At 39.0% G+C, this 27280-nt stretch overlaps 1 protein-coding gene across 3 annotated transcripts in view; it reads right to left on the bottom strand.

The window, feature by feature from the left end:
- The window catches only part of POLA1 (DNA polymerase alpha 1, catalytic subunit), a 299723-nt gene that overhangs the window by 36341 nt on the left and 236102 nt on the right, over positions 1 to 27280 (bottom strand). The window lies entirely within an intron of this gene.

Raw genomic sequence — 27280 nt, 5'->3', positions numbered from 1 at the left:
CCTTAGCTCCAATCCCATCACTACTATTTATCCTAATTCACGGCTGCTACTTGCTTCTCTCCTCCTTTCCTTCTTTTTCTGCCTATATTCTTAGTCCCCTAGTACTTTTTGGCTTTTTATAAACATTTGCAGGCCACCAGAACTCTGGACTTCAGAGCTGCTTGGCTGCTGTGCAAGGCGCTTCTGCACACAGGTCTCTGCTGTTTCGCGGTGGTGAGCTTACTGCACCAATTAGAGTGTTCGGTCACGATCACATGGACACTTACTTTCCATCTCTCATGATGGCTAAGCACATAACATGTGTTCAAAAAAATTTTTGTAAATTAGGTCAGGAGACAGTAGGGGCTGAATTTCTACTATTTCTTGAAAGTAAAAGAGAATGAATAATTGCTAAAATTCTATTCTGCTATTTCCCAAACTATGTTCTGCAACCAGATAAATATGGGGAGAGCTGGCTTAAAACAAAATTAAATAGATTTCCCCATTGAAGGACATCTTTGAGCCTTAAATATGCCAGTATACACTGAAAACCACAAAGGGGTAAGGGATATAGAGTGTAGCAGTTTCAAAAATTCTGTGGTCAGGGAACCCAGGAATACTACTGGAATTACATAGAATGCAGATTGGGAACACTGCTCTTTTAAAATCACCCTTCGATTTTTCTTTCTTTCCCTACACTAGTCTAAAAAGTCTACTTTGCTTCTAATAATGGAATTACTTTCCTAGGAAATCTTGAGTTATAGTTTAAAAAAATTTTATTGTTCACAATAGCTGAGATACAGAAATAACCTGAGTGTCCATCAACAGATGAATGGATAAAGAAAATGTGGTGTGTATATTATTCAGCCATGAGAAAGAAGGAAATCCTGCCATTTGCAAAAAGATGGATAGACCTTGTGGGCATTATGCTAAATGAAATAAGCCAGACAGAGAAAAACAAATACTGCTCAGTATCACTTATAAGTGGAATCTTAAAAAAAAAAGTGTCAAACTCATAGAAACAGAGATTAGAAAAGTGGTTGTCAGGGCCTGGGGGAAATAGGGAGAGATTAGTCAAAGGGTACAAACTTTCAGCTATAAGGTAAATAAATTCTGAGGATCTGATGCAAAACATAGTGACTACAGTTGATAACACTGTATTGCATAATTGAAATTAACTAAGTGAATAGAACTTAAATATTCTCCCCCTCCCAAATATGTGAGGTGAAAAAGAAAGTTTTAAAAGTAACCCCTCCAGTAGGGGTTAGGTAGGATATTTCTGTTTTAGTCCCACCCCCACCCCCATTCAGAACTTTCAATAATTCAGCTTTAAAAATGGTTTAGGTGCCTTTTGTTATTGAAAGCTGAAAAATAACAAACGTTGATCAAAGTCAACAAAAACAAATCTACAAATCCTGAGCAAACCCTAAACTGTGAGGAATATCAGATCAAAACGAACAAGTCTCCACCATCCTAAACAAAATAAAAGGCAACTCCACAGCCTGGTTCTCAAACAAAGCAGCTGAGTTCCCATAAAGCACACACGAGCTTTTTCTCCCCGTGCAGTGCTAACCCCAAATACGACCACGTTAGGGACAATGGGAGCTGCCAGTGCCAGCCGTGCTCCTGAGTCGCTGACAGGGTTAATGCCATCTCTGCAGTGGGACAAACGGCTGTATCTGCTCATGCTCTTCCTGAAGGCAGAGACTGGGTACTAATCATGCTCTGGATCTCTGGGGGGGGGGGGTCTCCCCACAGTGCCTGTCACACAGGAAGGCACAGAGTAAATGAAGTTAGTAAAACTGATAGGAAAAAAAGAAAAAAAAGAAGCAAACTCACAAATGTTCTTGCTCTTATGAAACTGAAAAAGTCCTTTTATAGCCTTTTTTGGGGACTAAGGCTCAAGTAGCTAAGTGAGCAAGTGCTGTTAGCTGAGCTGGTAATACTCTGATCACCTTCACCTGGGCCAGCCTGCTCTCTTAAGAAGAATAGCTCATTTAACCCCTGTGCGATAGGGGCGCAGTTCTGGCACTTTCTCTAGTTGAGGATGACAGCTATTCCGTGATTTACTGTGGTCTACTGACCAATGAAGAATAAGACAATACCACCAAATGTGACAGGCTGAACTTCTTACAGATTTGACTTGTGATGCTCGCCATATTTGCTACTCGTACAAATCAGGCTGAGGAACACCTACCATAAATCAGATATCTAACACTAACAAATTATGCACCCATTACACATGACCTTTGGAGCTGCTCAAGGTAGAGTCACAATCATGCATTAAAAAAATCCGCCTTTCACTGTAATGTGTGAATGTATGAAATTAAATGAGGCTTGCAATGTAATCAGTGTGGTTGGCTGCTTTAATATATTCCATTTCAATTTCAAATCACCACAAGCCAAGAGTGACGAATCTAATTTGATCAGTTGTTCACAAAAACACAGAAAAGCAAATGTGGATCTAGCAACACGGCCAGGTTTTCAAAGGAATTAATATTTTCTACTATCACCAGAAGTCCTTAATGTATTTTTTAAAAACAGTAATTAAAAACAATCCCACACACAATTCTTTGCTCATCAGAAATTTCAACCTCATATTCAAAAGTTCAAAAGATATAATATTTAAGTGAAAGGTATATTTAATTTTTTCAGTCAATAACGTATTTCAACTGTATCCAAAAGAAAAGAAAAAACCCCCAAATCAAAAGGTCTTATTACTGACACTTAGAAACAACAGGGCACTTGGAATCAATGCAGAAAGTTCTCTAGCACTGATTATTACCATCTAGCAAGAATTTGTATACGAACACAATTCTTGATCTCCATCTCTATTATAAGTGTGAAGCAACACAGCTTACAAATTTAACTACTCTAGGTCTTTAGGTCCCTAGCAGCTGCTTAGCAGAGCCTGCAACAAGCACCATGGAGAGACAAGAATGAGGCTGGTGAACCCAGTCACCTTTTAAAGTTGTGATGCTCTTCACACTCTCCCTAATTAATACACAATTTTCAAGGCTTTAGCATTTTCCTCTGGGCCTGCATGCGTCATTTCTAGAAGAAAAACATGGGGTGTTTCCAGGAACTGGACACTTGGTAGAGGGGGGCTTCCTAAAGGCTCCCACAGTGGAAATACAGTCTAGTGTCACTCACCAAACAGTAGCCAGCACTGTACAAGGCATAAATCAGATCACGCCACTCCCCTATTTAAAGTGTTGAAGAGCTTCCTGCTGTATTGAGGATAATATTCACACCCCTGACCCGGGATCTAGCCCCTGCCTATCTCTCCAGCTTCATCTCCTATTACTTCCCCCTCGCTGGCTGTCCTCCAGCCGCACCTGCCCCCTTGCAGTTGCAAGATGTTCAAGCCCCAGGCTCTTTCCCCTTGCCCTTGGCCTAGAATATCCTGCCTGCAGACTTAGTCCTATGGCTGGTTTCTTGTCACTCAGGCCACCTCCTTGCAAAGAACATCCTACCCACTTCCATCAAACCACTCCCCCAGTTTTACTGTCCCAGGAGGGATTGTTACTGTCTGAAATTATTGTGTTTGCCTCTCTCCTGTAGAATGTGCCATGAGAACAGACACCTTGGCTATGCCTGGTGCACAGCAGGCCATCAGTAAATATTTCTTAAATTAAAAACTAACTCATAGGACACGGGGAGGGGGAAGGGTAAGCTGGGACGAAGTGAGAGAGTGGCATAGACATATGTACACTACCAAATGTAAAATAGATAGCTAGTGGGAAGCAGCCGCATAGCACAGGGAGATCAGCTCGGTGCTTTGTGTCCACCTAGAGGGGTGGGATAGGGAGGGTGGGAGGGAGACGCAAGAGGGAGGAGATATGGGGATGTATGTATATGTATAGCTGATTCACTTTGTTATACAGCAGAAACTAACACACCATTGTAAAGCAATTATACTCCAATAAAGATGTTAAAAAAAACCCAAAAAATAAATAATAGCAAAAAAAAAAACAAACCAAACCTAACTCATAAAAAAAAATAGGACAGTAATATACATGATGAGAGGCACTGTAGTGATACAGATGTTTAAGGATTTCTTTTAAAATCGCTAGGAAGGATGCCATAGAGGAAGGGTGGGTTGGGGGCTGGGGTTAAAGTCTTTGGAGTCTGCTGGCCTCCGTTTCAATTATGGAACTGTACTAGATTTAGATTACTGTCCAAGAAAATAACTTAGGCTGACCTCCGCCTCACATCTGTAAAATGGGGAAAAGAACATCTATCTAGCAGATTATTGCAAAGAGTAGCATAGCCACATGTAAAGAGTCGAACTGTTCAATAAGGGATTTAAATATTTTTATTTTTTATTTATTTGACATTACAAACTACTACTGACAAATCCTCTTTAAATAAAAACAGCAAATTAATAATAACAAAAATACGGTTGAGTTTGAAAATATGAACAGTCATTATATACCCCTGGAAACTAGGAAACTGCAAATACAAATGGCTAGAAATATGAATGTACGATTTCTAGAGTTTCAGACCAAGTGATGGTTGATGTCTCTAATAAATTTCTAATAAAATATAACATACATCTCATACATAACATACATCCCATTTCTTTTTTTTTTTTTCTTTAATTTTCAATAATGAGTGTATTTTTTTTTTTTTCCGGGCACACCACGTGGCATGTGGGATCTTAGTTCCCCGACCAGGGATCGAATCCATGCCCCCTGCAGTGGAAGTGCAGAGTCTTAACCACTGGACTGCCAGGGAAGTCCCCATTCCATTTCTTTTTTGAGACAAAGACCCAAAGGCAAAATACTATTCAAAAACTACAGTGATTTATTAATTTACATTCAGTTGAATAAAAGGTGAATGTAACAAAGGATACTTGTTAATTTTATTCTCCAGAGATGCTTTAGCCAAATCATGTCATAACAAAGATATCCCACAGCATGGCCTCTATCAGCACTGAACAAAAAAAATGTAGCATTTTTCCTTCTGCTTTTTTCATTTGAGAAGGAAGGAACTATGGTGGCTTATTGGGCAGTAAACGTATTCAATGACACCAACCTTTTAGGATAATGAAATTCTCAAAACGGGTCAAACACTTGAAGCAGTTAAGTACTGATTGCATCCTGGAGGTACTATGTAACCAGACCTCTTTGTGCCAGTAATTCTGAGACTTGGTTTGGGGAATTATTTGAGAAGGGAAGAGCACTAGAAAAAATATTAATTGAGAAATACAAAAGGGTAGTAGCAAGGAGAAGGTCGTTGTGTTAAAAGTACTAATTGAAAAAAATAAAAAGAGAAAACAGCAAAAGTAGAGAAAGCAGTTTATATAAACTAGTCTGGTCCGAACCTGTATTAGAATGGATCATGTGAGGTTGCTTTTTTTGGTAGGTCAAAAATGGTCAATGGGCTTCCCTGGCGGCGCAGTGGTTAAGAATCTGCCTGCTAATGCAGGGGACACGGGTTCGAGCCCTGGTCTGGGAAGATCCCACATGCCGCGGAGCAACTGGGCCCGTGAGCCACAACTACTGAGCCTGCGCGTCTGGAGCCTGTGCCCCGCAACGGGAGGGGCCGCGATAGTGAAAGGCCCGCGCACTGCGATGAAGAGCGGCCCCCGCTTGCCGCAACTAGAGAAAGCCCTCGCACGAAACGAAGACCCAACACAGCCAAAAATAAATAAATAAATAAATAAATAAATAAATAAATAAATAAATAAATAAATAAATAAATAAATAAATAAATAAATAAAGTAGCTATTAATTTTTTTTTTTTAAAAAAGGTCAAACATCAGCAATTTTATATGGTTCAAACGAATACATTTATCAAAGCACTTAGGATTCCTTGTTAGTACATAATGAATGATATTCACTAACTCATGCATGAATTTTGTATGTGTGAACTCTGAATGGCTTGTATCTGGGAACTTTTCACAGCAGTGTATGAAATGGTAACCATTAGGTGTCAGACTCCTTTGTGGGCAAAAAATGCTTCTGTTTTTGTTGATTCAAACTCCCAAATTTCTTTTAAGAGCTGTTAAGATTTCAGTAAGACATGCTCAGTTTCCAGAGTAAGACTGGTACAGAAATTTTAAGGCAGGAGTTTAGAAGTGTTGAAATATTTCAAAGTCTGAATAAAGGCAAGACTCGAGAGAGCATCATGAAAATTGAATAATATGAACCTACTCCATAATAACTAATATCTTAAGATGCTCAAGAACACTGCCATGGAGACATATGAATATACTTTAAAAATAACATAAAGTGAAGATATTAAGGCACATAAATAAACTTGTCACTGCAGTGACAATGTATCGGTGAAGTGGGGCAGGAAGATGAAAAGAGGAAATTTTCAGGTAAACACCCCAGTATTTAAAAACAAATGGTGCGTTTGGATAGCTAATGTGATAATATGAATTACAGCATGTGGTATTCTGAAAAGGAGTGCTACAGAGTTGCCCCTGTGCTAGAAGGTGATTGGTTAAGCTTGTTCTGGTACTATTTATGATAATAAAACATCTTCGGCTGCATTTATGGGGCAGGGGGATTTTTAAAGAAAGTGAATATAGTGATCAAATTGTTACTGAGCAAGAGCTTAAACCCACTCCTAACCACCTGAAAGTCTTTGTTAATTAGTCAGGACCAACATAAGGTAGTGTGCGAGGGGACAGCCCAAGTGAAGGGTTTAATTAACTACAGGGCAAAGTTGACATATGCATCTCAATGCTGTCCCTGGTTATAGGCTGACCAAACCGAGATGAAGCCCATTGACAAACTATATTTCACCCATTCTAAGATGAATCCCCTCCCCCATGTTTTAAAATCTTCGAAATCAGGATGTGTCCTAAATCGATGCCATTTTATTTATTATTTTTAAATTTTATTTATTTATTTTTGGCTGCGTTGGGTCTTCGTTGCTGCGCGCGGGCTTTCTCTAGTTGTGGTGAGCGGGGACTACTCTTCGTTGCGGTGTGCGGGCTTCTCATTGCGGTGGCTTCTCTTGTTGCGGAGCACGGGCTCTAGGCACGTGGGCTTCAACAGTTGTGGTGCGGGCTCAGAAGCTGTGGCTCGTGGGCTCTAGAGTGCAGGCTCGGTAGTTGTGGCGCACGGGCTTAGTTGCTCCGTGGCATGTGGGATCTTCCCGGACCAGGGCTCGAACCCGTGTCCCCTGAATTGGCAGGTGGATTCTTAACCACTGTGCCACCAGGGAAGCCCCTCGATGCCATTTTAGATTTAATGATATATGTTTATTGACAGAGGTTAGCTAATGGCCACCTTTCTAAAAGTCACTGTGACCCAATTCAAACCAGCTAACCATCAAAGATTGTTCATTTTCTTTCACGATTCTGTAACAGACCTAGTACCCTTGATCATAAAGAAGACTAGGGAAGTAGACTGTCCTGGTCATCTATACATTTCCGATGTCAAAACATACCTCCAATTATGTTCTTTATCTGGGCTAGGAATCTTGGGAGATTTTGTATATAAGAACCTTACCACTAGGACCTCCAACTTTGTTACAAAGAACACTACTGTGTATGATGAAGCCTTCATGCAGAGAAATCTACGCAGATACAGAAAATATTCAACGTATCTTAAACTCCTGGCAGAATGGATACTTGCCACTGGGTAAGTAACTCGAGAAAACCTTACAGAAACCTTTTGATGAATTTTATTAAACAGTGTAAGACTGTTAAATACAGAGACCATGTGGTGAAGGAAAAAAAAAAAAAAAGAGCTCTAGATTCCTGCACTGCCCAACAAGGCAGTCACTAACCACATGTGACTATTTCAATTTAAATAATTAAAAATTCAGTTCCTCGGTCACACTAGCCACATTCAAGTTTTCAACAGCCACATGTGGCTAGAGGTTACCGCAGCAGACAGCACAGATACAGAACATTTCTGTCACTGCAAAAAATTCTACTGCCTAGCGCTACTCTAGACTACCATCTGAAGCTGGGTCATACCTCAGCTGCTCCACTTAGCACCTGTGAACCCGGACAAATTAATGAGCTTCACTAATACTTGGTTTTCTCCTTCGTGGACTGAGCAGTATGTAATTGTTATCTTAACTCCCTGGGACGCTGCGAGGATCAGAGTTGCCATAAAAAAGGTTAGCTACTAGGAAGTTGTATATTTTTATGTGATTTGTACTTTATGAAGGTGACTTTCATCTTTTTTGTGTTTTTAATGTGAGTTGGATATTTTTTCCTGTTTAAATCCCAACTTTTATGGCTATGGCCCCTTCCCTTCCTCCTTCCTTTTTTTTTTTTTTTTTTTGGTTAAAAAAAAAAAAGAAGAAAGCACACTTCCAGATATTTTTAGCAAACAAATGCCTAATGTAGCCACATGAGTAAGAGAAATGAACGATGGGGGCTGAAGCAGGGCAGTGGCTGGCAAACTGGAGAACTCAAGTTCTGTCTCAACTGCTTCAGCTGCTACTTGGCTCCAGCCAATTGTTGCCATTCAGGAAAGCTGACCTAGTGTAGCCAGACACTGATTTTTGAAAGAAACCCAGAAATTTGGCTTTTTATATTAAATCTCCAGTTAAAAAAAATATTAGCAACTAATTAAAAATGGTAAATATTCTTCAGGCAAATTTAAACATACTTAGAGGTCATATGCGGCCCACAGCTGCTACTCTGTGACCTCTGGTTTCACATGGCAGCTACACTTCCTCCTCCATTCATGGTCCCATGCCTCAGGACACTCTTACAAACAAATGCACACAATTTATTCCTCACTGTACCTCATGGTGAAACAGAAATGAAATTCACAGTGTTATTTATTTTATACAGATTACCACTCCCCAGTATTAAAGTTATTTCTAGGTTACTAAAATATAACACTTAAAAAACACACATGGGCTTTAAATGCTTTAAGATAATAAATGACCCAAATTTAGAAAATAAAGAATTTATGTCCTCTTGAACCAAATTCCCAGAAAAGAAGAAAGAAACTAATACAGAAAATTACACATTTTACTGTAATTAAAGAAAATATTTTTCTTTTTACATTGCTACTCCACTGGAAAATTACTGGAAATCTGGGAAAGAACCATAATGCTTTATATAAAAGCCATAGGTCTCTACCGATGAATGAGTTGAGATATTAAAAAAAATTCCTAATTTGGAAAGCTTACTGCCAGAAAGCAAAGCAAATCTTTTAATTCTCCCAGTAATTTAAATACTGCACACTCAAAAGCCCATTAAATTTAAAAAGGTTTCTTTCTGTACTATATATGGAAGCATACACAATTTTTTATTCCAAGTGTACTTAACTGTATTTTATTGTTATCATATACCCACCCCAAGGAACCAGCAGTTGCAGCCTTTTTATTCAGTTGATAATTCAAATATTGTTTCTAATATAAATATATGGTTTATCATGCTTATTTATCACTAACTTGGTACACTTCATAATCGCATTACAACCCCACTGTGTACTGAATACCACTTACAGTTCGAAGTACTCAAGATAAGCACCGTTACTTTCAAGAGAAGATTGGCAGTAATTAAAGGTCTTACTTAGTAGTTGTTGGTAACCATGTTTTTAAGGAGGTTAAAAAAAAAAAAAGAAAGTAGTATAGATATATTTAATTTGGTAATTGTATTTTATTAATGAGATCTATTTTGGATATATACTTTGGGGTTAAAACAAAGATGTGCTAAACTGTTATCAGTGTGATGAAACAGAATGACATAGAAGTATTTTGTAATTCATCAATGAGAACCACTGAAACATCTGTGGACTACACGGCATAAAACTAAATCATACCAGAACACTAATAATAATAATAAAAAGAACAATAGTACTTTGCACTTACAGACCTCCTTCCAGAGGAATTACTCTTTTTAAACACATGTTATTTTTCCTTCTTTGAACAAATAAGGCAACTAAATCAAAGGGTAATAATGGTTTGCCCATGCCACAAAGTGAGTCAGCGGCAAACCAGGAATAGATTTTCTAACTTGTTCATTCTCTTGCAATTATACTGTGCAATGATTACTCTGTTAGACTGTGTCCTGCAGGTTACACCCAAGACATAGGTTATCTCCACATTTCATGTGGGCTTACTACATCCCCCCTCCTGCCCCAGCCTATTAATAACAGTAGTGTTTACAAACCAACAGTGCCATTAAGATGTGTGCCCACCTGCCACTCCAGTGAGGGTCCCACAGGGAGACAAGAACAGAGCAGACTACAAGCCTCTCAGCCACCCCCATCTCCCCACCTTCAGGCAGCTGTCCAGAGATGGCCTCCAGGCATACCGAGATGTCATAAAAACTGGTAAAACCAAATAACAAATTTTGAGTGCTCAGAGAAATTCAAAGATGGCAAGGTCATTAAAGAGCTAGAGCTGTGAACCACTAGAAAAACCCACAAGCAAAATGGCCAGCTGCTATGATCTGTATACAGGTTCTGGAGGGCAAGGAGTGGGTCTGGGCAGAGATGGTCCTCATGTGAAGTCCATCTTTGGACTTTTTGATTCATTCTACTAATAGAGTAGGGCGTCCATTTGATTTATATAACCTAAAGGTTCGAACAAAGAAATTTCTAGCCTGGAATTTATGCCATCTCCTGAGGTGCATAGAATCACAGCCCAACTCTATTAGGAATTATCAGAAAGTAGGTAGATTTGGGTGGGAAATCAAGTCCATGTGGAGTGAGGAGAGGGCATGGGCTAAATGTCTGATGAATGTATAGATATACACGGATGGGAAAAGTTTTATCATACAGTTGGAGGGTACAATGGCAAAGAGAGAAGAGAGGAGGGAGTCAGAAAAGTATGCTATAAACATTAACGTATTCTATGAGAAACAAAGTATTATGCTTCTACGCTAAAGTATTGTAGAAAACAATTTCACATACTATTTATTAGGTGCCTATCAGGTGTAAGTTGCAACCAGACACACAATAACATCTCAAGAATGGTCCCCATCCTCAAAGAGTTATAATGCATGAGGGGCAGTGCTTAAGAGCTGCACGAGTTTGGAGGACAAAGAGATCATTTTTAGCTGGGAGGCCTTAAAGTATAAGCAGAATACCACCAGGGAGAGACGGGATTGGGGTGGGCGATGCAGGCAGGGGAAACCCATGAGCAGGTGTAGGTAGCCATGGTGGAGTCAAGGCCCGCCCAGGGAGGGGTCTAATCTGCAGGTGCCCCGGAGGTGCTGTCTCAATCCTTTTAGGCAAAAGGGGGGTGATCTGAAACCAACAGCCTGAGACAAGGCTCATCGGAGACTCTTTTCTAGCTCCAAGACCCCAGTGCTGGGAAATGGGGCTAACCAAGCTATTTGTCCTGCCGGGAGACCCAAGGTAAGCCCAACTATGACCGTGGTGCCCAGACATGTCCTTCCAATGCCTCCAGGACTACCACCTGGTCCCAGCTCCTTTGGGTGACAGGCAGCAATGTGAAACTGCAAAGGGCTGACCTACTAGGACAGAGGAGCTTTTTAAAATACACAGCCACTGGGGCCCCACCCCAGACCCTGCCAGCTGGGCCCAGAGGTAAGGAGAAGACTACAGGAGGTGGGAAAGGTCCCAGAAATCCCAACTATGGAGACGCCTAAATGCCAGGGTTGGGATAGCTGCTACCTCGATACTTCCCAGTCACCCATCTAGTCTCTTTGAGGATTCCCCACCCTCCACGGTGGCCCTTTCCTACTTTCATGATGTAAGTTAATGTTGAAAATAACAAGTGCTCTTATTGCCAATTTTGCTGAAATGCATTTATTTCATCTTCTCTCGTTACCAAAAACCAGTTTCTTCCAGCTTACTTTCCCTAGCCCATTTTTTCTCCTTCGCTTTATTCTTGAATGCTATGTTAGCTTATATAGCACCATAAATGATTCCCTTATCGAAGAAATAATTCATGTGTTTGACTTCATTTTCCTTTCTACTGTCTATTTAAATTGTTATCTAGATACCAACCAATCTCCCTTTCTATATCAAAGTCATACTTAATGCATATTTGACATGAAGCAATATTAAAGTTTGAAGAGTTTCACTAACTCTGAGATTCTCAATACTATAGGTGTGCATCAGAGTCACTGTGGAGCTTCTTAAAATACACAGTCACTGGGGCCCCACCCCAGACCTACTGAACCAGATACCTGGCGGTGGCAACTGGGCACCTGTCATTTTAAAAAGTGTAAAAGATACACCCTGGTTGTTAAGAAGTAATGTGCTAAAGTATATGATTAGGGAACTTGGGTTTGGCCAAATTTCTGCACACAAGTACAACTATTTTTTACCCTCCCTAGGAAACAGGCAACAGTTATTACCGATAAGGGACATATGTAAACAACATGAAAATGATTTGTGGATTATTTGTGTTTCAACCTCTGCTATTAGTACTGACAGAATTAAATGACAGTTATCACGATTGATTTTAAGCTCCTTGAGCGTAGGAACCATGCCTTTTTCATACTGCAACCATCCAGTTGCAGTGTTGTGTCAGATGCTGGGAATACAAATATAAACAAAAAACATGGTCAATGAGAGGCTACAGAAACCAACTCAGATAGAGTAACAGTAATACTAAGGACTATCACAGTGGTTTGGATAAAGTGTTATTCTCCGAAATAATAAAACCAACTGACATTTATTGCATGTTTACTACGTGCCTGGCACTATTCTAGGCATTTTACATATCACCCTGCTTCCATATTATCCCATTTAATTTGAACCCTATGAGGCAGGCCCTATATTCCTCCCAGCTGTACAGGGAAGGTGCACGGGGTAAGTCACATGCCCCAGTTACTTATCTAGCAAGAGGTGGAAAGCCAAAACTTGAACTGGCCATTCTGGCTCCAGAGAGCAGGCTTTTAATCACTACCTTATACTGCCTTTCAGGAGCCTAGGTCAGTGCCCTTGGTGCTCAAAAAATGCTAGCAGAAGGAAGGAAGGAAGGAAGGAAGGAAGGAAGAAACAACAAATATTTACAGAGTGATCCCACAGTGTGCCTGAAACCCTTCTCCCTAAGACTCCTGAACATTATAGACTAAAACGTATGATTGTCTGTATGATTCTTAAAAGCTTAGGAGAAAGACAAATGTTATCTTTCCCTCCACTTCAGTAATGGGATCAGAAGTTAGGTTTCCATAGCTAACCCTTAAAATAGATCCCTTCACTTCTCTGCTCCTCTAGTTCCAATGAGCTTACATCATCTGGGAGCCAAACTAAAAATGACATTTTCAGGACATTGCTTCCAAGAATTTCCCACATGCCCTAGCATGTTACAGTGACACACTGCTGCAATGAGCAAGAAATTCTCTTAGAATTAGGTGAGGGCTTCCCTGGTGGCACAGTGGTTAGGAATCCACCTGCCAATGCAGGGGACACGGGTTTGAGCCCTGGTCAGGGAAGATCCCACATGCCACGGAGCAACTAAGCCCGTGTGCCACAACTACCGAGCCTGCGCTCTAGAGCCCGCGAGCCACAGCTACTGAGCCCGCAAGCCACAGCTACTGAGCCCACGTGCCACAACTACTGAAGCCTGTGCGCCTAGAGTCCGTGCTCCGCAACAAGAGAAGCCACCGCAGTGAGAAGCTCGCACACCACAATGAAGAGTAGCCCCCGCTCGCCGCAACTAGAGAAAGCCTGCGCGCAGCAACGGAGACCCAATGCAGCCAAAAATAAATAAATAAAATAAATAAATTTATTAAAAAAAAAAAAAAGAATTAGGTGAAAAAGAGAGGCAAATCTAAAAATGATATTTCAGGTTGAAAGAAGGAAAAAAGTTTCCTGATTCAGCGCTAAGGGCTGCTGCCAACAGCTTGTTTTGTTCCCAAAGATCAGCACACAAAAGTTTCACAGAGCTGGAAGGAAAAGATCTGGATGCTAAGTTAGATGGGGGGTTGGGGGGGGGCGTGATTCCCATCATTCCTTTGGGAGCAGTAGAAAAATAACAAAACCTCTATAAAAGAGATGAGCAAGTCTGCTGTGAAAGGAATGACCCCTCACATATAGCGAAAGCAATTTGCATCTACAGATCTCATTGGTATAAACGACCTCCTTCAAAGAGTGAAAACCTCAATGGAAAGCCACTATATACCCATGAAAGGCTTTGCCGGCTATTTGTTGAGCTGTATACAGACTAACAAACAGGAGTGGTTAACCTGGCACACCATGCACTATAGAGATATTTTTTTAAAGTAGGCTTAGTCAGCTAATCTTGTTGAGATTTCTCTCATACTACTGATTCCTTATTCTCAAAATAAATTAAGAGGCTTCATTCAAAATTCCCTGTGGTCTACCAGCTTGAGTTTGTTGGGTGTCTTTGATTGTCTCTTGTCTTCAGATTCCCTGCCTTGTCTCTTTAGATTTTGCTGTGCCCTTTGGTATTTCCCGTTAGTCCATGTCTGGAATAGCTAATTACATGGTAGCATAATTCCCGCTCGTACAACAAGGAATAGCAGAACCTTGCTAATTCACACCAATAACTGAAAGACTCCTGTGTAAGTTACTGAATTATGCAAATGAGCAATAAGTGAAGAAAGATGATTCAAAATTGTATTTCATTCATTTATTTTGACAAGTGTAGTTTAGCCTTAATTATTTTGAAAATTTCTTTGTAGCATACTAATAAATTTCCTGTGGCACATTTGTTAAAAGTGATAAAGCCTTTACTAAGAGAGACCAATGTGTGCTCTGTTGGATAATTTCCTGAAGACAGGCTCGATTTAGACCCCCCCTTTTATCTTGGATTTCACTGACTTTTAGCATCTACTTTTTTGGGGGCAAGACAATACATAATAATCAATAAAACATAGGGATAATTTTAGCAGTAAACATTTACTCCATAAACAGGTCCTACATATGTCGAAACTTCCATCATGATGATAGTTTAAAAAATTAATCATGCTTCAAGTAAAACATTTTTACATTCTCTGGTCATAATGCTAATAGGATTTTATTTTTATCTTCTAAATAAAACTAATTCCGTCTGTCATTCATCTCTTTTAATTCCTATTTCTGTTTTGTTTTGTCTTACCATACTTCTTTCTTTTAAAGTTAAAGATGTCTGTTTTAAGATAAGTGGATATATCACAGTATGTAACGTTTTCATGTCAAAATACTTACATTATTATATCTGAGTTAAATTATTTAAGATAGGAAAACACTTTGATACACTTCTGACAGATGTATCTTGCAGGATGGAATCAACTTCTTTCAAAGCAGCACCACTGGTTACAGTGTGGAGTGAAGAGCGAAACAGCTTTCCAGCTTCCAGTCTTGGGTTTAAAGCTTCGCATAGACTACCCTCTTAATAAGTGCTTTTTGACTAAACCTCCAATTCAAAAGTGTTTTTAAAATCACCATGCATTTGTCAAATAAGGTTCTTTGATTTATAAAAGCTAGATCAGCAATAGACAATAGAGCACTTAAAGAATAGTGGGAAAGACAAAACTTAGTCTCAAACTTCACGCCAGCACCTGTGCCGATTAAAATCTCATCTTTTCTTCAAGGCCCAATTCAGGTTCCATCTCCACTGGGAACCCTTCCCGGACCTAAATGCGGAGATCCCACAGCACTTCATGCCATCCCCTTGTGTTAGAGTTATTTGCCTTCAGGTCGAAGTTTCCCTACTAGATTAAGAGCAGGGCAGCTGTGACACAGTGGAAAGAAGGCTGGGCTCTCACACCATGCAGCTTTGCTACCTCAGGAGGGTCGTTTCATCTCTTTCAGGTTGTTTTTTCATCTGAAAAAATGTCAACTATTTTATCTAATGGGAAACGTAAAAGATAATAGATGTGAATGTTCTCCATAAAATATAAAGTCCTATAAAAAGTAGGTGCTTAGAGGGTGAATTCGTGAATAAGAAAATGATCAGAAATATTATCAACTCTAAAAAAGGACCCAGCTCTTGATTATACTTGGGCCCTTTACATATCACACAAGGCAGAGACTCAGCAAACACTCATTGAATGAATTTTGGGGGGCGGGGTGTGAAGCAAGGAGAAACAGATAAAACCAGACTTACACACAGACCTGGTTTGGTGATCTTATTTGTGAGTTGGGTTTTATAATAATTTCTTAAAACAAGAAAAGTAAATCGGTGTCTAAAATTAGTCCGCAAACCTATCTTTTTGTGAGCACAGCTGATTTAAGCCTTAAGCTCTAAGGGACGGCGCTAAGGCTAACAGGTTTCCCAGGGCCTTTACATGGGGAGAATGCAATCAATGTTAATTCAATTGAACTCCATGACCGACTACTAATTCCATCTGGTTACTGTCCCGCTGGCCACAGGGTAAGAGGATACTGACGGGTCTGAATAAATTCATGACAACTATAAAAAGAACTACTCTAAGAATGAGTCCGATTGACGATGGGTTTTCTTCCTGTATGAGAGACAGTATTTATTATGTGGACATGATAGTGCAGTAGCATAAAATAATAAATGGACACTGACTAATCATGTGCAAATCAACACCACATCTGGGCCTGGGGCTACTGAGTAACTGGAGATATCACAGGGACACAAACTTCAAAAGTTACGGCTTAAGCCCTTAGAGAATTATGAAAAATTTAAAGAATTACAGAGGATAATGAAAACATATGCCAATTTCTATGAAAAGCAAGAAAGCAAAGCAAATTAAAACCAAAAAACCCAGTCAGTTTAAACATTAAGTCAGGTTAAAAATTAAATCTGCACTGTAATCGGAAAGGTGAGGACAAAGCAAAAACACTTAACTCTTAACCATTAGAGGCTATTCAGATACGGCACATGCAATTGGTAAAAACAACAACAACAACAAACAAAAACAAGATGAAGAAGATGCATGAGAGGCAAGTGCTGTCTCTCATAAACATAAAAGGAGCATAAACATTTCTGAAAAGAAACGTTATCACGACAGAGTTAAGGCAAATAAGAAATGATGGAGACATTAAATTCTGGCCTAAGTAAATGAGCAAAGATTCCCAAGAGAAAAAGAATATGCAATTTAAAAATAATCCCAAACTACTAGAGAAAAAAAACCAGAGTCAGACTGAACCTGTTTAAATCCCAAATATCTCTGAGACCAGGAAATAATTCTGGATGACTATAAACCCTCTAATTTGCTTGAAGCAAACGGGGTTGGTGTTTTCATTTCTTTCACTGACTTTTTTGTTTAAGGTCACATTTATTACAAATTTTAGCTGGTATTAAAAAGTCACAAAGTCAATAACTGATAAAACCACAAAGCGTGCTTCTTTAGAAAGATTTAAGAACAACAACAACAACAACAAAAAAAGGGAATGTCACATGCTTTTAAGACTACAGACCTTTTAATGTTTACGGCTGCATTTTTAAAAGAAGTAACTGTTATATATTTTACGTGGTTGATTCAATACACTTCTAGCAAAAAGCACTAATTTTGAGGGGAAGAAATTTTAGTGTAACTATATCTAACCCAAGTGCTTTATTTAGGTCATGTTATAACAGATTATTATAGATGTTACACAAATATCGATAATTTAATATTCCTGAAACTTAGAGTACATTCTATCTTGATAGTTACAGGATCTACTCTCTTCTCGGCCATGAGTATTATAAGCCTTTTCCTCCTAATTAATCTGCAATTAATTCAACCAACCTCTAATTAGTTTTCTACAACTTTACCCTACTTAGGCAATAAAGCAGTCTCGAGACTGGGTTTTAAACCTGGGCTAAAATAGACTCCTACAGACCAAAAATGGTTCTGGGATTTCTCTTTGTAGTGTAATTTAGATGTCATATCTAATTTGCTGTCATGACTATTGTTTCACTGTGCAATTTGTATGTCGTTTTGAATGGTAAAGACATCATAGCTTTATTGAATTAAACCTTCTGTCTTTAGGGTCTGATGTTACATGTTTGTGCGTGTATGTTTATGTCTCAAAAGCTCCTTTTGACATCAAGTAATAGTAGAAAAGGATTATCCTCTTTTGATATGTTTGTTCCCATCTTGGTAAATATAAACACAAACTGGGGGGGAAAAGCCCTCTTCAAACTAAAGAAACAGAATTTTAAATAATAATAATAATAACATTACTACTACTACTATTATTATTATTATTTTAAAGACAGAGATAGCTAAATAAGCCATTCACATTACAGAAGTATAGAGGGCCTGGCTGTTTTGTAACCTTAATGGCTTGATTGTCAATTCTATTAACCAATTCTTTCCTAAGAACTGTCCTTTTCATTGACAGTTTTTGTGATGCTACCTCAAACATAAGATATTACTCTTACCACAATTCCATAAACACAAAGAAATTCAAAACGCACCCTGGCTTTAACTCATAAGGAACAAAGGCCATCTAACCTATATTGCAATACGCAGTTTAGTGTTAGTCTGTTTGTAACTGTCCTTCTTCTCCTGGCCTTTGGGTTCAAGTTCTAAACTAAAGTCAGGACTAAGACTAACCACGGAAAGCCTTCCAGTAGACCACTGGAATAGATAGCCTTTTAAGTAATTTTTAGTGCATGAAATTTCATAAAGTTTTTACTAGATAATTACACTTCCTGATTTTGTAATTAGTGGAAGTACATGCAATTACATAATAATTATGATAGTAATTACGTAATTAAGATGTATAATTATGTAGTAAAAAACATCATGGAAATAAAACCATCTACTGTGTAAGCACAATACATTTTAAAAGTAAATTCACTAGCTCAACTGTTTAAAAATACTTTTCTTCAAAATAAAGTGATTAGCTCACATTATGGTCTAACTGCTTGAAAATTATTTAATATTTTTTCCCTCATTGGTGATAGAAGTATATATTTTTTAAAGTACATGAAAAAAATCTTATCAGGTTTTCCCGGCTCTCAAACACTCAAAAAATGACAATATGTTTTGCAAATGAAGACCATCAACCACAGCATTATCACCTAGATAATGCCCTTGTTTGTGCTGCTGTACTTGTCACTACAAAAGGGACAAGGAACCTGCTCATTGAAAAGACATACTAGGAAAGGATTTTACAAAACTTGTAACACATCTGTTATCACAGCATGCTTGTGAGTCCATTTCTACATAAAAGTGCAAAACTTGAGTGCATATTTACAGAAATGGGCTTAAAGAAAAGGCACGTTATCAGAATCTGGAAGTTTGTTGCCCAAACACATGGCAATATTGTCATATACAACTTTCGCTATCCTAAAGAGGATAACGGAAAATATACAGAGACAAGACACCTCCACTACGGGCAAAGCAACTATGGTGACAATTCCCTGGAAAATGTAGTTTCTCTTCTGTCACACTGTAAAGTTGTCTTTAGTTAAACAACAAAACAGAAACAAAACTAGCAGTATTCAGAGAGAAAAGCAAAGCAGTATGAAGGGGCTCCAGGCTGCCATAGGAAAATACCAACTTTGTCATTCTTGTACTGAGCATAAAAATACAACAGAAAAGTCAGCAACAGTAGGAAAAGTAAATTCCAAAGTAAATTTTGTAGTTCCAAAATTAAGAAATAGAATCTTGTTTTCATTTCTAAAAAATTCTAGCTCGATGCCTTGAAATCTTTACAAGCATACTAAATCAATGTTGTAATGAGACCCAGAATGTGGTGACTGGTGGGCACATACAGAGTAACCCTTGTATGAAGTGGCTATAGAGCTACATTCCAGTTTTCTCTTTTATAAGCCACTCATCTTGAGAAGCTGAAAGCCATTTTGAAAATCTTAATTTACTTCTCCGTTGTTCCTTCTAGTTACGAAGAAACAAAGTGGAGGAACTCATGCTTTCTTGCTTTCCCCCCCTCTCTTAGCTCTTCTCAGGCTACTACATTTTTAAGCTTAATTACAGAATATATTTCAGAAGACTAGGCTGTCGTGCCACTTCCACCTGAAACCTGGCTAGGCCTTCTGTGTTCTGCCCATTTGTCATTTTAAAGTTTTGCCAAAAGGATGGCCCCAATCAATGGATGAATAGAATGGAAGTAGGCTTTAGTTACTAAGGAGAGTGTCTTGAATCAGTGCTTCTCAAACTTTAATATGCCCAGGAATCGCCTGGGAATCTTGTTAAAATGCAGATACTGATGCAGTAGGTCTGGGGAGGATCTGATATTTTGCGTTCCTAACAAGTTCCCAGGTGATGCCTACACTGCTGGTATATTGATCACTCTCTGAGTAACAAGGCATTATGTTTGATTTGGAAAAAAATGCAGGGAGAAAAAAGCTGACCTGGGTTCATCTGTATGTTATTTTTTCCCTCAACTGCTAAACTACTGGAATCATTATTTCAAGTTGAATAAAACATTTCTTTGTAAAATTTCAGTTCTTATAATTTGTTTCTTGTTATAAAAGCAGTACATGCCCAGATTATATAAAGAAGAAAATAAAAATTATCTATAATTCACCCACAGATAACAGCTGTAAACAATTCTAGTGTTTCTTACTAATTTTTCCACCTTGCAATATAAACTACAAATTAGAATCAAAATGGTTACTTAGTTTTGGACTTTGACCTTATGTTGTTAGTATTTCTCTAAGTCATTAAAGATTGAAACTACATAATGTCTAACAATAACAACACTCCCCCAAAGCTCAGGATTATATGAACCACTTTTTCTATCATCAAAATTCTTTATGTATTTCTACAATCACTTCCTAATCATGAATTGTTCTGAACTGCCACGTTAGTCTCCCATGATAAAAATTCACTTAAACTAATGAAAGAAATAGTTAAAAAGAAAAAGAAAAACCCAAAACCTCAGATCATTTTTTATTCGTGAGAAAATGAAACAAAAGGAAAATGGACTGCCCATTTCAAAATCAGTTTCTTTAACGAAAATGTTTTTCACAATTATAAAAAATATAACTTTAAGAAGAGAAAGTTGGTACTTAAGTGAAATTCTACCTTTACTTTTTTTTTTTTAATTAATTAATTAATTAATTTATGGCTGTGTTGGGTCTTCATTTCTGTGCGAGGGCTTTCTCTAGTTGTGGCAAGCGGGGGCCACTCTTCATCGCGGTGCGCGGGCCTCTCACTATCACGGCCTCTCTTGTTGCGGAGCACAGGCTCCAGACGCGCAGGCTCAGTAGTTGTGGCTCACGGGCCTAGTTGCTCCGCGGCATGTGGGATCTTCCCAGACCAGGGCTCGAACCCGTGTCCCCTGCATTGGCAGGCAGATTCTCAACCACTGTGCCACCAGGGAAGCCCTACCTTTACTTTTATATGTATTTGGTAGGTATGAATTGTTTTGTGTATGCTGTTATTATTTATTAAAAACAGAGAAAAGGTTCATTTCTAAAATTCAGTGGAATAACCCATAAGAATTGGATCAGACAGGGTGTCTGACACAGCCTTCTTCTTAATGCCTCGTGAGGCTTTAACAAAGTAAATTCTAAGAATGTCAACTGGCTTAGAGAGGACTCCAGCGGCTCTTTGCTACTTGTATTTCAGCACTTCTAGCAATGATACAACTCTTTCGCTTTCGCAGTTTAGGAATAGTAGAAATCCTTAACATTGAAAAGGGAGCTGTCTTAAACCCTCAGAAATCTCCAAATTCCCATATACACTAAAGCATATAATTTTTTTCCATACAACTCTTATTTTCTGGCAACCCCCCCCCAAAAACCAAAAAAAACCCCCCAAAACCAAACAACAACAACAAAAACCCAAAAAACAAAACACTAAACCACCAAAACAGTTTTTTAGATTCCTTAGCTTTTCAGTACTAGCTGTTGTCTCTCTTTGGGGGTCCCTATTTTCCACAAGGTAATACAATCATTACTACTTCATGAGTGTAACTATTTGGCCGATGGCAAGCAGAGAACAGGACTCTGGCAGTGTGGGTGAGGGGCAGTCACCCAGGCTCACTCACTAGTTAAGTGACCTGACATTCTTTTGATTCAATTCAAATTTGGCATCAGCAAAATGAGAGCTACGACGTCACTCATCTTCAGTTATCACTTGCAAAGAGTTGAAATGACAGATATTAAATCTGAAAATGTCAAGGAAATTTACTGACATTAATTTATGGCACACCTGAGTCATGCGAGCAATACAGGAGATTGGAGAACTTTCCAGCACACTGCCATTCATGGACAGAACTAATTCCTAGGACTCACTCCTCCACAGTTCTTCAAAGTGCTTGTGTGACCTTATTTTGCACTAAGGATTCATTCAACAAATATTTAGTGAGCTGGCTCCCATAGGCAAAGCACAGATCAACAAGGTACAACCCTTTGCCTCCATGAACTCCATGGAAGAGAAAGTCAAAACAATTCAGGACCAGTCCTACAAGAAGGGCATTTCACAGGGTGCTATGGGAATGCAAAGGAACCAAGCTTATACTACATTCAATTTCTTCATCAATATAATGGGGCACAATCCACTGCTACCTCATGGGGCTGTTGTGAGGACCTGTGTGAGACATATGAAAGGATGACAGGAAACTATAAAGTACCTTACATAGGGTCAGCCTCGTTCTGGTGACACTAACGGAAACAACAAATACCTACAGACGTTACCATCAGGTATAAAGAAAAGACAAAAGAAGAGTGATGGTAACAAGAAAAGTTTAAGAAAAAACTGGCAAAACAAGCCAGTGAGAACAAAGCTTGAGAGGGGAAGTGGCTGGGAGATTTCACCAGGCTGAGAGGAGTGAGGAGCACAGCCCGTGACAGGGGCTGCCCAGTAGGCTGTGGCCCTCAGGCCGCCCATGGGCCTTTGAAAGAAATAGGGGTGACCTGAAGAGTAGTCCTTCTGGGCCTAAAGGGACTCCACTGAGAAACTGGGCTTCCTAACAGATGCTTTTCAGAAGTCCACAGTTAAAGCACCATCCTTTTGCAAACATTTATACCGTAGCTCCAATTCCTTTCTTCAACACAGAGTCCTAAATCCTGGTGTTCCTATTCTGGCAGGACTAATAGAAAATTCACCAAGATGACCATGTGTTATGGGCTGAATTGTATCCCCCCATCTCCAAAGTCATATCAAAGAGGGGTTGAAGTCCTAACCCCCAGTACCTCAGAATGTGACTATATTTGGAGATAGAGCCTTTAAAGGGGTAATTAAGTTAAAATGGGACACAGAAAGGTACAGAGGGAGGACCATGTGAAGATGGAGAAAACGGCCATCTACAAGCCAAAGAGGCCTCAGAAGAAGAAACCCTTCTGATACCTTGATCTCAGACTTCTAGCCTCCAGAACAGTCAGGAAATACATTGTTGTTGAAGCGACCCAGTCTGTGGTACTGTGTTATGGCAGGCGTAGCAGACTAATACACCATCCTACTACAAATAGCTGACGCAGAATAAGGGGAGCTAAGCATCTGGTAAGAGAGAACAGGAACAGAAAAAAAGTGGTTTTTCTGTTTTTGTTTTTAGGAATAAGGAAAGATCAAACACTAAAGTGAAAAGGCAATTAGTGTTCAAAAGAATAAAAAGACAAGCCACAGACTGGGGTAAAATATCTGCCAAAGACACATCTGATAAAAGACCGTTATCCAAAATACACAAAGAACTCTTAAATAAGAAAACAAACAACCCGATTAAAAAAATGGGCCAAAGACACTTCACCGAAGAAGATATACAAATGGCAAATAAGCATATATGAAAAGATGCTCCACATCATATGCCATCAGGGAAATGCCAGTTAAAACAACATTGAGATGCCACTACACAACTATCAGAATGGCTAAAATCGGGAACACTGACACCACCAAGTGCGGGGGAGGATGTGGAGCAACAGGAACACCCATTCACTGCTGGCTGGAAAACAAAGTGGTACAGCCACTTTGGAAGTCAGTTTTTCAGTTTTTTACAGAAATAAACATCAAATGATCTAGCAACTGCGTTCCCTGGTGTTTACCCAAAGGAGTTGAAAACATGTCTGCACAAAAACCTGTACATGGATGTTTATAGCAGCTTATTCATAACTGCTGAAATCTGGAAGCTACCAAGACGTCCCTCAGTAGGTGAACTGATAAATAAACTGTGGTACATCCAGACAATGGAATATTATTTAGCGCTAAAAAGAAATGAGCTACCAAGTCAGGAAAAGACAGAGGAAACTTAAAATGCATCTTACTAAGTGAAAGAAGCCAATCTGAAAAAGCTACATACTATATGATTCCAATCACATGACATTTTGGAAAAGGCAAAACTATGGAGACAGTAAAAAAAACCAAACAAACAAATTCAGTTGTTGCCAGGAGTTGAGGGGAGGGAGGGGTGATTAGGAGTAGCACAGAGGATTTTTAGGGCAGTGAAACTACTGTGTATGATACTGTAATGGTGGTTACATGTCATCATACATTTGTCCAAACTCACACAGTGTCTCATAGTGAACCCTATGGTAAACCATGGACTGTGGGTGATAACGATGTGTCAGTGTAGGTTCATCAAATGCCCCACTCTGGTGGGGGATGCTGATAATGAGGGAGGCTGTGCGTGTGTGGGGGCAGGGGGTACATGGGAAATCTCTGTACCTTCTGTTCAACTTTGCTGTGAACCTACAGCTGCTCTAAAAAATAAAGTCTATTAAGAAAGGCAGTTAGTGGATCCCTTTCTTTGTTTCCAAAACAATTTGACCAGATCAGTGGTTTATCACACTTAACTGTATCTGAATCTTTCTGTCCGCAAAGGACTCTAAGCTCCTCCAGGGCAGGGAGCATTGGCCATCTTTGTTTTTCTGACATCTGGGATGGCACTCAAGAAATAATAGAAAATATATACACACTGTTTTTATCGTTGCCAAATAAATAAAAAAAGGCTCAGTTGAGAAAAGTCGGAGACTCTTTTTCCTCCTCTTTTTTTAAGCAGACTTAATTTAGACAACTGGGCAAAGATTTGAATTGATTCATGTCTCCCCCAAACAGTTCACTTATCCCTACTCAGGCCAAGGCCCCCCTGGGATGAGGCAGCCAAATGGGACCATTATGTGCTGCCATCATGGAAATGGATTTTTACTTCATATATTGCCACTATGTTCCTCTAAAACTTCTTTTGGATCTATTATGCCATCTACATACATTCTGGAGCACTTACAATCCCACAGAAGTCTTTGGACTTTGTGCCGAAGTCCCACAGAAATAAGATTTTTTAAATGTTATGTAGTTACGGTGAATATGAAGTGGATACTTCACCAAAGTGAGTCCCTTACCATCTTAAAGGAAAGGGAAAAATACCAAATGGGGTTAATTCATATTATGGACTAATGGCCTGTAAACCTTTGTTTGAAAAGCAAAGCACAGGAAAAAGCTTTGACAAGAGCTACTTTTCACCATAAAAATAAACCTCTTTCCAATAATTTGTGGGTTTTTTCCAAGTCAAATTGCAAGTTTCAAACACAGATTAAAACCACAATCCAGTTACAACCTTTAAAATATGGGCTTTATAATGGAAATGGTAAAACTATCCTAGCGAAGGAAATGTTGCTAGGTATCAACAGTAAAGGAGAGTCTATGGTAAATACTTTACGCGCCAGTTTCAGGGCACTTGTTGACAGACGATACTTAGATTCCATTCTCAATAATATAACTGTGTGTAATGACTGTCATTTTTCACAGGACTTTTGATGTTAACATCTATTGGTGTTCTGGCCTTGGTCCAAATTGAATAAATATATTTGCCCTCTGGATCCCACAGATTTTCAATTCATTTTAACAGCAAATCTCCCTTGAATGGCAAATCAGAAAGAAGAGAGCACTTCACTCCAACTTATAAAGTGAGAAGTGAATTTTACATATGTTACATTAATTTACACTTATGGGAGTTTCCCCTGTAACTGTTCACTTATGGACTGTAAGAATATTCTTGTTCTCCAATTGTCCCCTATGGATTACAACCTGTGTTCAATTCTCTCGTACTTAGAAACTATCCAAATCATGTGTTCAGAACTGTCTGGGGGGACTTTCTAAAAAGTTGAGCTTCCCAAACTCTACCCCACACCTTCTGAACTAGAATTTCTGGGTGTAGGATCCATAGACTTGCACTACTATATGCCACCAGGTGACTTGTAGGCAAGAGTGTATCAAATGTCCCTTGTTAGGAAACCTCTGCTCTTGGACCACGGGTAAGCATGACCCAGTGTTTCAGTTTATATCCCACCACTAACAAATACCCTAACACCACTTAGCATTACCAAATGATGTGAGAACGTCCAGACCAAGTAAATTTCTGCTAATGCACTCATTCCAAAAATGCAATTTAGGAATAATAAATAAGCAGAAGATCAAAGGAAGAATAGTTTCACTAATGAACGCTCAATAAATAAAACAAAAGGCTCTTGAAACATTTCATGAAGTTCTTTCTGTCAGACATCCATTTTGTACCCTTCTTTTGCTTTATTTTCTTTGGGCTTCTGACATGCAAAAGAACGAGTCAGTAATTCAATCCATGCCGTTTTGGCCCTGAACTCCCAGATAGTGTATTTATTAGAATCAAATGACAAAAAAAGTGTCGTGATTCTTAAACTTGTGAAACGGAACTAGAGTAAATAGTGTGAGTGTACAGATTCTATCAACACTTCTCCACTTTTGTCAAGCAAGAATCTTCCAAGTGACTACTCTGTTATCTCCTATTTTCCGGGATAGCAGGATACACTCCTTGATGTTCTCTAAAAAGCTGGGGTAAGTCTCCACTGACTTTCCAGATCACTTCTACAAGTCTCCGAGTCACTGGACTTTTTGAAAACTGCTGATCATTCAGCCCTTCAGATAAGAATTTTGGAAATGTCTGGAAGAGGAATCTGTCCCCTAGGTATCTAAGAACATCTAGGGAACAATCTGGATTCAGAAAGAAGTGAAGGGGGATCAAGTTCTAATACCCAGAAAGAGGTAACAAACCCGACAGAAACAGACAATGTACTCATCAGTCACTACTTAATTCTCTAAATGCTTTACGCCTTTAAGGAAAGGTCCTTGGGGGTAAAAGAGAAAGTTATTGTTGATACCGCAAATAAACATGGGCTAGCCACCTGTCATGAATGAAAGTTCAAAGACCTAGTTACTCATGGACTAAAGGAATTTTTTCTCTATATGAATTTTATTAATTCACTGAAAATATGCTGTGGAGATAGCCCAAGTTCTTGTTGAACATCTAAAGACAAGATACTAATATTTGAAACAACTCCTCCATCAGTTGTAAAGTATTTTATATCCAAGGACAGAAAAACCAAGTAAGTCAAGGCATTAAAAAAAAAAATTCTAGCCTATCTTTGTAAATGGAAGAACTGGAGTCAATTATGACTAGAACTGAAAAGAGTTTAAGACCAAATCAAGGGCATGGGGATTCTTACGTGAGGAAATCCAGAAGTATTTGTAGGTTTCTATATGCCCTTGAGGTTGTCTCCAGCCCTAACACCGACCAACAAAATGTCGAATTGATATGCACTGACAAAC

This window comes from Eubalaena glacialis, chromosome X (genome assembly GCF_028564815.1).
Source record: "Eubalaena glacialis isolate mEubGla1 chromosome X, mEubGla1.1.hap2.+ XY, whole genome shotgun sequence".
NCBI lineage: Eukaryota > Metazoa > Chordata > Mammalia > Artiodactyla > Balaenidae > Eubalaena > Eubalaena glacialis.
This window is presented reverse-complemented; position numbering and strand designations above follow the sequence as displayed.